General features: G+C 37.5%; 1 protein-coding gene across 3 annotated transcripts in view; it reads left to right on the top strand.

Moving 5' to 3' along the window:
- LOC110104411 (anthranilate synthase alpha subunit 1, chloroplastic-like) overlaps window positions 1-6,093 on the top strand; it is a 59,902-nt gene extending 53,809 nt beyond the window's left edge. For all 3 annotated transcript variants that reach the window (XM_028701269.1, XM_020833507.2, XM_020833515.2), the window contains one exon: window positions 5,758-6,093. The gene's annotated coding sequence lies outside the window, so the exon portion shown is untranslated. The remainder of the gene's footprint in view (window positions 1-5,757) is intronic.
- Window positions 6,094-14,519: the final 8,426 nt, after the last annotated feature.

Here is a 14,519-nt window from a genome sequence, read left to right as displayed (position 1 = left end):
AAATTAAGTACTCATCATTAATTCCATGCAATTCTAAAGATATTCAAGAATAATAAAAGCGCCTCTAAACTTTCATGTCAATGTCACAGGTCTATCACAATGTACAAGATGGTAATAATTTTTTTTTCTTTTTTTTACAAATACTATGCATGCCATCCAAAATAACAAAATAACTACAACAACTACTACTGCTAAAGACAGTAAAGGAACTTGTCACCGGTGCGTGTCTACTGTAGGTAAACCTCGGGTGATCAGCCATCACCTAAGAGTCGGGTCTCCTGAAAATTTCCCAAAACTAGGGAGTGAGCTACGCTCAGTAATTGACAATATGGCTAAAGTTGGTGTACATGTGGATTTTAAAACTACAAAACTACTCATGAACTATTAGATGTCTTAATGCATGTGAACCATGATATGCTTGATATGCTTGCCTAAAACATAAATTAAGAGTTCTTGATACAAGAGAACATGAAATACTTGCATATGTGTCATTTCATAATGTATACATCCGTCCCGGAGTACCGAATTGTACTGATCAGGTACACATCGTTCATGGCCATTCATTTTCATTTCGTTCCGTATTGCCTCAAAGGCCGTCTTTGCTCAAAGAGACACTTCTTGGTACTCCGTCATCAACAATCACAAGCAATATAGCATGAATATGATAGGAAGCTTTCATGTGACACTAAATAACCATTGCATGACTATGATAAGATGATTTCAACCATGATAAGATGCTTTCATAAGATACTAAGTAACCCTTTCATGATATGACATAAGAAACATAACTATTTTATGGCTTGACATAAAAAAAAACTTTAATAAACAAATATAGTTATAATGAAATGCGCACTTTCCTTAGCCAATAAAGTCACTTACCTTTGAGAATTCGTGCTTGGAAAGTTTCCCGCACAAGTCCTCGCCTCCTTTCTTAATTTCAACCTAAAGGAAAATAAGAGATTTAAATCTCTACGACTTTATTTAACTCAACACAATGTTTAATTTTTATTTAATTTAATTATGATTTTTGGATTTAATAAATTCTCAAAATTTTGACTTTCCAATTTGGCTAATTTCTTCCCTTAAACATGCCAAAACTTCCCCTTCATCTAATCCATAATTAATATTTAATCATTTTCGGATTTATAATAATTAATAATTAAGAAAAATTATTTTCTTTCAAATTTCCAAATTTAGAGGCTTCCCCAAACCTTTAGAAGCTAAATTAGGGAACATGCAACCCTTAAACATTTGTTTTGGAAAAACACTAAACCTTCCCAAAATTTTTCACTCAAAAATTTCTAAATAAAAAATCAAAATCTTGTTACTAAAAAGCTTCCCTTACACTCCTCTATCCAATCCTATAACAATTTAAATAAAATGAGAAACCCTAATTTTTAGACTTAGTGTTTTTCTTAAAAATTTTTAACATGAAGGGTAGGAAATCGTAAGTCAAGACAAGCCCTACTAATTCTCTAAAGAAATTTCTAAAAAACTCAAACCCTAAAATTTTTTCTTTCAAGAAAACTCAAAAAACTTCAAATGCTTGAAGGAATACATACCCCAAGTCTTCCTCTTGCTTTTTCGAAAGAAACCTCGTCGGAAAAGCCGCCTGCCGCCGCTCGGATAGCCTTCCCGCCGCCTCCTCCCTCTCTCCCGTCACCTCTCCTCTTGGTCGGCCGAACAAAACGCACAAGGGACCGAAAGTTTCGGTCCCTTAGGCGTGAGACGGGGTTTAAGGAAAATAAATTCGCATATTACGCATGTACCCTTACTCATTCCAATTTCTTAAGACCTTCTAAGGGCAAAAAGGGAAATGCATGTAAAATATTACTTAAACGAACTTCGACGAATTTCAATTCCTAAATCGTGCGAAATTTGGTATGAGTTCTTTATACCGTTTCAATCGAAATTTCGAGACGAATTTAATAAAATTTATTTCGTCGAATTCCGACGACATCGAAATTTCACTTAAGTTCGTCGCGGCCCATCGATATACGTGCAACGCACTAAACTGAAAATTTTTGGGTTTTACAGATAGCGCAACAGAAGAGGCGGCAGTTATTGTGCTAGGTGAATCTTTCCACTGAGAAGACTGAGAAGAAGGGCTGCTTTGCATGAGAGCTGGAGAAAAGCCAGCAAGAGCTTGAGGGAATTTGGATGCATTGGAGCTTCCTGAGAGACGGTTAGTGTAAATACCAAAACAATTGCCATTGGCATTGGACCTCATTGTTGCGTCAACTTCCTGCGTTAGGGTACCATGAAGGTCGAGGATCTTAAAGAGCTTCTCCAGAGAACGACAGCCGATGCTGATCCTCTCGATCCCCAGATGGCGGAAACAAAGTTTCAAAGCGGACTTGCGGATGCTCCCATAAACCTGAAAACACCCGCGACCATAGCCGGCGATAAGCATCCGGTCGGCGACAATGCGGAGATCCTGAGTAGCATCATTAGGGAGGAGATCGATCTCACGGATGCTGCTTGTGGAACGGTAGCTCGGCGTGCTGCTCCCGCCGAGGTTATCACTGCTCCCTAGATGGGGAAGGATGAGCGCGATAGCTAGTGGCTTCAAACTGTCATCCTTTTCGAGGAAGAACAAAGTACGGGAGGCGTAGATTTTTTTGCCCGTGTTGTTGATGCATCTCAGATATGACATGATTGTATCATAGTGATCAATGATGAAGAGTTTCTTCAATTGGAGCACTTAATAAATAGAGCAGCCGTCAAGGTTGTCTTGGATGCATTCTATTTTGATTCTGCTTTTCTGGTTGCCGAAGAGGGAGGGATCAAGACTGCTTGATGTCGAGCTGGAGCGGATGGTGTCGGATGATCCTGGATATTGGTCGCCGACGAATTCGGTTGGTGCGCATGAGATCGGGAGTGGTGTGGGGTTGATATGGAGACGGATGTTGTAATGTTTGGCAGTGAGCGACGTATCTGCTAGAGCGGGTTAGTTGTGCGACAGCAGAGGTCGTTGGGCCACTTGGACGAGTTTGATGTCGTTGAGAGGATTCAGGTATGGGACACCCTATGCATCCGTCCTTTTTGAGCATGAGCGGATCGAGACGAGGACGAAATGCTCTCGAGAGGTGGGAGCGGGGGTGACAAGTTCGGGTGAACTGAGCGAGTGTAGGCTCTCGGGTCGCGATATGAGCGGTGGTTGGAATCATCGACAACGATGGCATTAAAAGAAGATGGAGGTTCAAGATCACGGATCTGGCATTGAAGCGGAGCAGGGTTGTGCCACCGAAGAGGAAGCTCGAGTGGAGGGTACTTCGGCGGTGGATCATGCCATCGGAGAGGGAGTTTGAGCGGCGGGTTGTCCTCAACCACAACCAGTTGATTTTGGAACCCTTTGTGATCGCGTGAAGCTTATGAGAGGAGCGAAGGCGAAGACGCCGGAATGGTTTCCGAAGACATTCTCATTCTGCTTATGGATCTAAGGTTTTTGTTTAATCAATAAGTGATGCTTTCACTTGAGCTTGATGGAAGGCTATACGACTTCGATAATCATCGACAACCCACTTTCTTTGGTGTCGATCATCGTCGACCATCCTTCTTATTCTTTAGCTTCGAGATCGTCGTCGATAGCACACATTCTTCTGCAGTCCATCGTTCTTAGCAAGCTTTGGGTTCTAATACCAAATTGATGTGGTGATCGTTGGAAGAATCGAACCTGCAAGAAGGGAAATCCCAATCCAGGAAAAAACACAAAGCTTCAAAGCTTTAAAAAGGAGATAATATTCATGAATGATGCCTTTTCTACTGCAATGCATACATATATAAACTATCTATAGAAGCTTCTAAAAAAGCTTCTAACAAACTATAGTAAGCTAGTCCTAAGGAAAACTTAAGCTATGATGTTCCACATCAATAATCCATGATTAAAGGCTGTTAGTTCATTAATAATACTCAAATTTAATTAGTATTTTAAATAAGAATTAGTAATTAAATCTAATTTTAGTTACCATCAATAAATTATAATTATAAATAATATAATTAGAAGCTATCAATTATCAAATATTATAACTAACAATTTAATTACTAATGACAATACAAATTATCTAATTATTTATTTAGGTGTTATTTTAATTAAAATTTGATTGATAACTATATTGATAATTATATAATTAATTATTTGATAATTATTTGAAATAAATAATTATATAATTACAACTTATACTATTAATTATTTAACTGATTATTTAAATTATTATTTCGATAAAATTTTAATTACTTATTATACTATTATTTATTTAAGTTTTCTATTAATAACTAATTATTTAATTATAATTTATATAGTTAATTTGTAATTAATTATTTATGATTTAAAATATATTAATTAAATTAATTATATTATATTATAATTAAAAAAATAAGAATTAATTTAATATCTTCCCAATAGCTTTGGAGGCGTCTGCCGACCCTAAGTAGTGGGATAAAGGCTTGATGTTGTTGTAGCTTAGGAGGCGTCTGGTGTTTGCTTTTCTGCTTCTATTTCGTCATGGCTATTTGACATTGTTGCTTCGCGTGAGGTAGAGTTTTGCACGAGTTTCTTGTTCGACTCTTTTCTTTGTTACTGATCGGCTTCGCTGGAACGATTCGATGATGTTCACTTTTGGTCGGGTCAAAAGTCATGACATTTCAACAATGTTCTTTCTGTTGGATTGGAAGTAATGACGGGAGGTCGCTTGCTGTGAAGTTAACTATCTTTCTCCCGTAAATCTATTGTTTACAGCAAAAAGAGGGAAACAAACGATTTATTCTGCCCAGAGATTTATCAGGTGCTCAAAATCTCGTTTGATAGGATTTAGCATAAATCTTGTTGCCAAATTGCCCCTTAACAAGATTCAACATGTTTTTTCACACTCTTCGTGAGTTATTTATGTTTCTTTGTTAAATGATTAATATGAAGAAAAAAGGGTGAGAATATTCTAATTTAAATTTGGTCAGGATGAATTTGAAGTCATGGAAAATTTTAAAGATGAGTACGATGTAAGTGTTACATTAATTAATAATATATTGCACATATCTCAAAGCAAATTCAATGCTTGAAAACTCATCTTGATCAAATTTGAAGTAGGATATTTGTTTGATCTAGGAGACTATAAATTCAGGAATCATTTGAGGGGATTCCAACTCCAGCACAAATGCTGTATTTATAGTTACAACGTTTGGACTCAAGAACATCTATCAACTGGAAACAAAAAATAAAAAATAAAAAAAAAAGTTTGCCAGCCAGCTCAATATTCCCTTCTAACATAAACAATCAGACAGTAACTCCTTCAAACAGCTGTCAAAAACCTCCACTCCACCGCTTAACTCTTGAAACCCTTCAGTCAATCTGGAACATTCCGCCTTCTTTGAGGACGTTTTCCTCTGTTTCCTGCACCCATCTTGCATTCTGTTCTTGTAGTATTTCTCGATTCAGTAATATAGGAGAGGAAATAATGGATGGACCCAAAATTTATGGGATTAATATTGTATGCTTCCTCTGAAAGATATGATTTCGTTAAGTGTATGTGATCATCTTTGAAATCATATTGACTCTTAAAAAAAAAAAAAAAAAGGTTTTCCTATTGTCAGCCTGCCGTAGGAATCGTGTTGGGGTTCATAAGAACAAGGATGATTTTTTATTTCATTTCTTTGGTGGGTATTTTTTTAGCTGTGAAACCAATATTTTATTCTCAGATATTTTTGTAATTTACATTTATATGCTTTTGTAATTTATGTGTCAGCAATCTCTTTTTTCCTCAGGTTATCACATAACAACAGAGGTTTCCAAAATCAAACTTTGAGGAGTTGGAAGCAGAAGGGTCCAAAATCAAACTCTCACAGATCTGGTGAACTTCTATATTGTTAGAACACTGGCTTTCCATGCTATAGAAAAATTGGTCGTGTTTAATGTAGAAAATTTTGATAAATAAGAATTTCTAGGAGTTTTTTATACTGCTTAGCATAGGCATCACGATTTATTGGTTCTTGAATTTTGAAATATTATTTAAATTATTTAGGGTTTATTTTTATTGAGTTTGTGGTGTAATCAAGCTTTAATTGACTTTTACTAATTATATGATTGAAATTAATGATTTATTCTGTTGAATCCGAATTTGTGTGGATGATGCTTGATCTTATTAGCAGGCCATCTGAATAAGCCGATGAGTAGGAACTTGAGTAGACATGCGAGTATATATACGTTCATTTCAAATTAACTTTCGAAAGTTGATATGAGCTGATGATAAATAATTTGCATTTCTTTTAGAACAATCCAATAGGCGTTGGACCCTATCTAATGAGTAAGAAATGCTGACATAATTAAAAAAAAAAGGATGTGTGAATTGTCTCATAATTTCCTCATCTCTCACCATTCATCAAGATGTAGCACACCCACACAACATAGCTTCGAGCAGGTATGGGGATTCTACTCATAGATAAATATGCAGCACCTTCCTGATAACATTTAGGGTGCATTGGGGACGGTTGTAGCAGGTTGTGAAATTGGTATTTAAAAAGCTACTTTTTGAAGTTTCTACACATAAATCAATTATATTTTATTTGGATAATATAACTATAGGCAAATAAATTATCATAATACCCTTATATATATTGAGATTAAAAAAAAATATATAAATGCATATAATAACAAACTGACAATTTTAAATTAAAATGTTATCCACTTTATAATATCTCTAATGAAGTGTAATTTTACATCAATATGTTTTGAACGTTCATGAAACAGAATTTTTCATGAGATGAATTGCACTTTGATCATCACAAAAACTTGTTACTTTTTTTTTTTTTCAAAACCCAACTCATCAAGAAGGTCATGGAGCCATAAGCCTTCTTTTATACCTTCAGTTGCAACAGTGAATTGAGTTTTTGTTGAAGACTGTTGACCTGTTGTACCGAAAAAAAAAAAAAAAAGAGAAAATCAAAATAAAATCAAATCCCTTACCTGCCACACAATCCAGCGCCGCTCGTCGCAGGTCGAGGCCATACCTCGCTCCATTTCTCCCCACGAATGCCGCACGAGTCGTTAAAAGGCTCGAGGCAACGAGGCCTTCGGCCTCCTCTGCAAGCTCTCTCTCTCTCGATTTCCCTCTCCCGCTCTCTCCCTCTCTCGTTCGACGAAGCTCCTTCCACGACATTCCCTTCTTGTCTGGATCGGAAGTCACAACACGTTGATCGGAAGCAACGGGCGGGAGCTCGCTGGCTGCAGAGGCAACTTTCTCCCTTTCTACGGCTTCTTCAGCTCCTTCAGGGCTGTTCGACTTAGCCCCTTCGCCGACTTTCCCTTCCAGTCGGACCGGAAGTTCAACATTTTGATCGGGAGAAGCAACGGGAACTCGCTGTGAAGTTGACTGCCTCCCTCTCACGCGCTTCTTGGGCTTGGCTTCCCCAACGACTTTCCCTATCCATTTGATCGGAAACAGGACAGGAGCCCGCTTGCTGTGTAGGTAACTTTCTCCCTTTGGCAAGCTCTTCGGCCTAATCCCGTGAACCAGAGAGTGTAGAGAGGAGAGAGGGATTATGTTATTTTAATTAAAACTAATTTAAATTAATTTTAATTATAATTATTTTAATTAATTATAATTAGTATAATTATATAATTAATTTTAATTAAATGGTTATAAGTAATGTTAATTAATTATAATTAATTTAATTAAATAATTTTAATTAATTCTAACTTATTTAATTAATTATAATTAATTAATTAAAGTTAATTAATATTAATTAACTCTAGTTAATTAAAGATAAACATAATTAATTAAAATAGTTTTATTTAATAATTAATTAAAATTATTTTAATTAATAATTAATTAAAATTATTGTTTTTAAAAAAAAGGGGGCATGCCTCCTCCCGCCTCGGTTCACGAGCCACCGCCGATCCGCAGGCCGCCAAAGGTATAATTTCTGGAACCCTTGTTTGCTCTCTTACCTCGGCATGTGTGTCGAGTTGGTGGTTTGCCTATATACGCTTTTCTTAGTGTGGTGAGAGGGGCAATCGGCGCGACACCCGCGACAAGGTAAGCGAGCGACCCTTGGTTCCAAATCCTTCTTCGAAGTTCGTAACACACCGGCAAACCACCTATACACGCTTTTCTTAGCGTGGTGGGAAGGGAACCCGGTGCGATGCGTACGACGAAGTGGGGATGCTCATAAGTACCCGCTTGCGGGGAAACAACTGTTTTTTCTCTTGCAACATGTACCTATAGAAGACCCATACATGCTTTTCTTAGCGTGGTGGGGACAAAGACTTTACACGACCGCGGTGTCCTCGAAAGGGGGCACCTATCATACACGCTTTTCTTAGCGTGGTGGGAAAGACTCAGTTTTCTCGTAGTTTTCCCCTAAACGGGAAAGACACCTGGAGGCTGCCGAAATTTCGGGTGAAATACTACTACACTCGGACCTGTTTCGAACTAAAAAAAGAATAAAAGATTTGGACCAAATGAGAAAGAGCAGTGGACTTTTGAACTTGATTGAACAAAGGCAGAGAACCTGAACAGAATTTAAATAATTTCTAAAGGTCAAAATCAAATGAAACAAAATCAAAATTGAACTCAAATTCAGATCATTTGAACATAAGATTGAACTTGCAAGAACTTCAGAAGATTCTGAACAAGCACTCGAACATGTACTTGAACCTGAAGACTTGGTCATCAGGGGACCCCGAACATAGAACTCAAGCTCAAGTAAACTCTAACATGAATTGAACAAGGTTTCAGAAGACTTTAACTTCCAAGAACAACACACAAGATCTCAATGCATGCAAGTAAATAATGTATCATACTCTTACAACAGTCTCTACAAAATCGAGAGCACCGTACCTGCAAGAATGAGATGCATTGGTGTCCCTCCTACATGCACCCGAAACCGAGGCGGATCTATAACAGAAGGCGTTTACGATCTACAACTCATTGCCACCGGATCCGCAATACCCGTGCTAGCGGACAGAAGGCGTGTATAAGTTCTCAAATGAAAAATTGTGTGCATCCAAACGATAGTTATCTACACGACTATAAATATTTTAAAGTACCATGCACATGCACTATAGTTTGTATACACATAGGTACACGATGGGGTACGTTTAAATCAATATAAAAACACTCGCTTGGGCCCCGACGAGCGTGTTATTGGTACACACGTGACGCTTAGGGATGCTGTGCAGGTCGATAAGTGAATTCTAGTTTGAACATGATCCTTCTATACGGATCGATAGAAGTCGACAGAGTTCGAACCTTCAAACAAACACATGGTTGTGGGAACCAGTATATTTGTTTCAATACATTCGTATTAGGCATTCCAGGCCTACGATTAAAAGAATTCACTAAATAAAAGACATGAAGCCCATGAAACCCGATCCTCCTAAATAGATAGGAGTAGACAGGGTTCGAGATATCGAATAAATATGCGGTCACGAAGTCGACCGGAATATTTATCTTATACATTCATATTCGGCCTTCAAGGCATTCAATGAAGAAAATTCATGAACAAATGCATAAAGCCTACGAGAAACCCGATCCTCGGTCAACAGCTCAGCCGAGTCGACAAGGTTCAATCCAAAAATAGAAATGACCCCAAACACCCCGATGATGGCCGTGTTGAATGATGATCTCAACCGGAGGGGTCAATTTCAGGCATTTTTAAATGCATCCCAAAAGTCCAAAATCCAAAATTCCACAAATCCTAAAATCCAGATATTTAAATCTAAAATCAATCCATCAATCACTCAAAGCTAAATCCATCCACCCCCCGCAACAGTTTGCCGGGGTGGACAAATCAAAATTTACTTCAGTTCACAAAGAGCCAAATGCATAGTCGAAAATATCACTAGGATCCATTCTCAAACAATCTCCTGCCAATAAGGACGTGGGACGTGTCCTCTAACCGGCGGTTTTGCCGCCAAATGGCACCGCAGGATAAACGGTTACGACGACCCGGGGCCCTCTGAACCGAGTGGTTTTGCCGCAAAATGGCACCACGATATACCGGTTATGACCAGAGCCAATACGTTCCTTATTGGCATCAAATCCTTGAGATATGAATCAATAGGATATGATTGATATGGCACAAAGCCCTCAGTCAGCTAATGTGGATTTAAATTTGTCCCCTTAGACAAACATTCAACCTAGGTCTACAAGGTCCCCTTGGACGAAGCAACCCATGGCTGCCGATAAGGATCCTTCTGTCAGGTTGGGTCGACTACCTCCTCTGACTAAGTAGACCAGGGATCACGATGGCCCGGGACGACGGAACCATGAGATCTTGATCGGGTCTATCATCCATTCCCCGACCATCCGCTTTAAGTGCTAGATGGTGCAATTTCTATTTTAAATATCAAATTCTCCGAATTCTCAAATCCAAATCCAGTTTCCAAATCCAGACCTATTGCTGCTACTATATGCCAGATACACGTATTCTATACATATCTGATCGACGACTAGCCTTAATCGAAAGTTCTCTCTCGTGATCGAGAGGGGTAATTAACTATAGGGGCTTGCGCCTATAGGAAACCAGAACTCAGATCATAAAGTCCTCGCAAAATGAGGGCGAAATCTCTGGGTAGTGTTTTATCTACAAACCCATCTGCCTTACAAAATTTACCTCGGAACTTATTCTGTTAAAACTCCCTCGCCGAATAAAAAAAAAAGAAATCGCGCGGCGGGGAGGCCGGGGCCGAATTTTTGGGGACCACAAAGACAAAGCTATTACACGTTGTGGAGAAGACTTCCAACTAACAGTTCAATTAAATACAGTAAAAACATAAGCAGAAGTTTATCTTTTGGTTTCAAGATATCTGTATAATCTGAATGTGCAACTCTTTAACAAATCTCTATTCATAGCTTCACCTTGGAACAATAAATCTAAAATAGATGACAGAGAACCAAACAATACATCACTATACTTTTCAAAAATATAGGAAAACTGCACCAACATCCAAGCATTCAGAAGTAGCCAATTTGAGAGAATCATACTTTGAATCCTGTAGCATATTCAGTGTCAACAGGAAGATAATAAATACTTATTTCAGCATATAGCACATTCATTAGTACAATGGCTCGGATTGTAGGAACTCACAAGATACCTACCTACAGGTGCAATATACGAGACATGGCTCAAACCATGAAGCTTTATCCTATTTTATAGTAGCAAGCCAACAGCATTAACATCGTCCCAAATAGTTAATGCATGATTCAAAGGATGATTATCTCAAATTGCATAGACAGTGCCATCATAATTATACAAAGCATATACCAACAATAATTGTTTCAGGATATAGCACATTCAGTATACAGATTTCATCCAAGAGAACCAAAATGCAATAAACCTTCACAAGAGTGTTACATTTAGATCATCTCCAATCGAACTGCATATCACCGTATGCTGTTGGCCATTTGGTCCATTCGAATTCGAAATGTTACACCAAAATTCGGCAAGTGAACAATGCGACATCAATATTGACATCCGACTGTTCACCTACTCCAAAAAAGTGGGCTACGGGATTTGCCGAAGCGAGCGAAAGAGGAGAAAAGCGCGGAAAAGAGGAGAAAATTGTTACCTTTCGCAAGAAGAACGTGAAAGAAGAGAGAAAATGTCGTTCGATTGGAGATGAATTACTTAATTTTGAAGTTTTGCTATATTTTGAAGTGAAAAATGGGGTTTTCGGTTGGAGATACCCTTATTGCTCTATAAAACAATGCAGAACAAAAGTCATAATAATGAGTAAACCTACAACATTGAGTACCATAAAACTATTCATTAACTTTAAAATGCTGGCCCTATGCCATCCTCCATGTCAAAAGCTGAATAGTTCAAATTTCATCATAAGATAATTACAGGTTTACAATGTAGAGACTTCAAATAACTTTGAATCAAACACACGAGTCAATGATGACATCCTGATGTGCATATATAAGTGCATGCTTATAAGGTGAACTAAGAATAAATTTTACAAAACAAACTTAAACATAACAAAACTATTTATTGCACCCATTGATCTTAAAATCGAAACAAATCACTAAGCCTGAGTCATACCGAGATAGCATATAGCCAAGTCCAAATTAAGATCAAACAGATTGGCTTCAAACTAACTTAAAAAATGAAAGTCAGATCATCCAAAGATCAGTTAATTTACAGTCATGTACTGCAACCAAACCTCTGTGCATATTAGAAACAGAAAATTGTAATTCTCAAAACATAAGAAACAATGGTGCAACTCCAATTTAATTTAAATTTAAATTAATCCATAATAGATAATTATTAACTCAGATCAAATAGACAGTTGCACAGCTCAAAGCAGAAATGGCATAGCAAACGCAACAAATCATCAATGTAGATCAAACTTTGAACTACATGTTGACAATTTTAAGTTTTAAAACATTACATATTTGTAGCTGTTTAGGGTCATGGTGGAGTCGTTGGACCCAAGCAATAAGTCAGAGGGTCATGGTTGTAATCGTTAACCACGTGGAGCCATCCGACCAAACCACGAGTTATTTGCAGAGTTGTTGACCAAATTGCCGGTCAGAGGACCAATGCAACGTCCTTAATAACATGAGACTATTTTGAGAATGAATCCTAGAGATATTCTCGACCAGACACTAACACTTTGTGAGCTGAAGTGTACTTTCAAAATTTTCCACCCTGGCAAATTATTGCGGAGGATGGATAGATTTTGCCCTAAGTGTTTGATGACTTATTTCAATATTAAATATTTCAGGTTTCGATATTTTTAGAATTTTGAAATTTGAGTTTTATGGACATTTGGGAGGCATATTTTAAATATTTGGGAACCCGTGCGATTGAAATTTTTTGTCAACACAACCATCATCGAGGTATTTATGGGCATTTACATTTCCTTGATTGAACATTATCAACTATGTCTACTTGTTGACAGAGGATCCAGTTCATTATCAGCTGTATGCTTTTATTATTGATTTTTTTTTTGTTATAGGCATTGAAGACCTAACATAAATATATTAAAACAAATATCTCAGTTGACGTCATGGCCGTATATTTGTTTGATAGTTCGAGCTGTATCAACTCCTATCTACTCGCATAGAAGGATCAGGCTCGCATTTGGATTTATCATTGGACCCACACAATGTCCTCAGACATCACATGTATACTCATAATTGAATTTAGATATATCAATTGACCCATGTGGGTATTTAGGGGACATTTTTTATTATTATTTGTTGAACCTTGTTGACTCTGTCTAATTGTTGATAGATGATCGGGTTCATTGCCGGCTTTAGATTTTTTTTTTATCAATGATTTTTTCTTGTTGCGGAACCTGAAGACTTAATATGAATGTATGAAACAAATATTTAGGTTGATATCATGACAGTATATTTGCTTTATAGTTCGAGCTGTGTTGACTCCCATCTACCCGTATAGAAGGATCAAGCTTGAACTTAGATTCATATCTTGATCCATGCAAATCCTCAGACGTCACGTGTACCTACAACACGCTCGCTGGGACCCATGCGGGTATATGCTATTACATGTGTTTTGTACGATGCATTTCTTTGTATTATATTTGCACACTTGCACATATATTTATACTTTCATTCATATATTGATGTGCTTGTATGTGCATTTTTGTATTTGTGTGTATACAATATTATATGTGTGGTTGCATTTTGAAACATTTAGTGCTGGTCAGCTGTGCGAATGATCATCATTTGGGTCTTCATAATGCTCTATATAGAAGTCTGTAAACACTTTATGTCCACTTGTATGAATGTTGTGGATCTAGTGGTGTGGGGTTGCACTACGGATTGCCTGTTGCTTTATACAAGAATAGTGTCGTGCACTAACTAGTCTCCAGCTATGACATTGCACAATAGTCATTTGCTCGTTTTATACAGTTAGATTTTCGTGCACTAATGGTTGCTTTTTGCAGGTAGATTGTTGTGTACTAACGAATCTACTGCTATCGTTTGCAATTACTTGCATTTACCACGAGCTCATTGCTCTTGCCTACAGACGGCATATCGTGCTGTGCAAGCTTTGTTGAATTACTTTGTAAGTCAACAATACACGTTTAAGAATCACTATCCGTAGTATACTGGTGAACTGCGTTCAACATGATGACCTCTAGTGCTACTTATATGTGCTTGTACTTGCTGAAATTCTTTTGTATTCGCTTGTAGACGGCACATTGTGTACATCACAGGTTTCCTACAAGGGCTTGTAGATGTTTGCATCTGCTATGTATCACCTACTTTTGCTTGTAGAGGACCAATGTATTTTCCCGCAGTTAAATGATGTTAATTACATGACTGCATTTTCTTCGAGCTCTTTGAACACACCCTGGCTTTCAATTCATTGCATATTAAGTCCCCCTGCTACTTGCAAGGTTTAATGCACTTGGTTGTATATTGATGTTGACTGCTGGATGATGTTTTTGTTATAATCCTGTAGCGTATCTTGTCCCTATTGAACATCCGAGGAGCAATTGAGAAAACTTTGCTTTGCATACATGACTTCGTCAAAACTCACTCACAGAT

This window comes from Dendrobium catenatum, unplaced genomic scaffold (genome assembly GCF_001605985.2).
Source record: "Dendrobium catenatum unplaced genomic scaffold, ASM160598v2 fragScaff_scaffold_1664, whole genome shotgun sequence".
In the NCBI taxonomy this organism is placed as follows: Eukaryota; Viridiplantae; Streptophyta; class Magnoliopsida; order Asparagales; family Orchidaceae; genus Dendrobium; species Dendrobium catenatum.
Note: the sequence above shows the minus strand (reverse complement) of the source record. Positions and strands in the feature narration are given on the sequence as shown.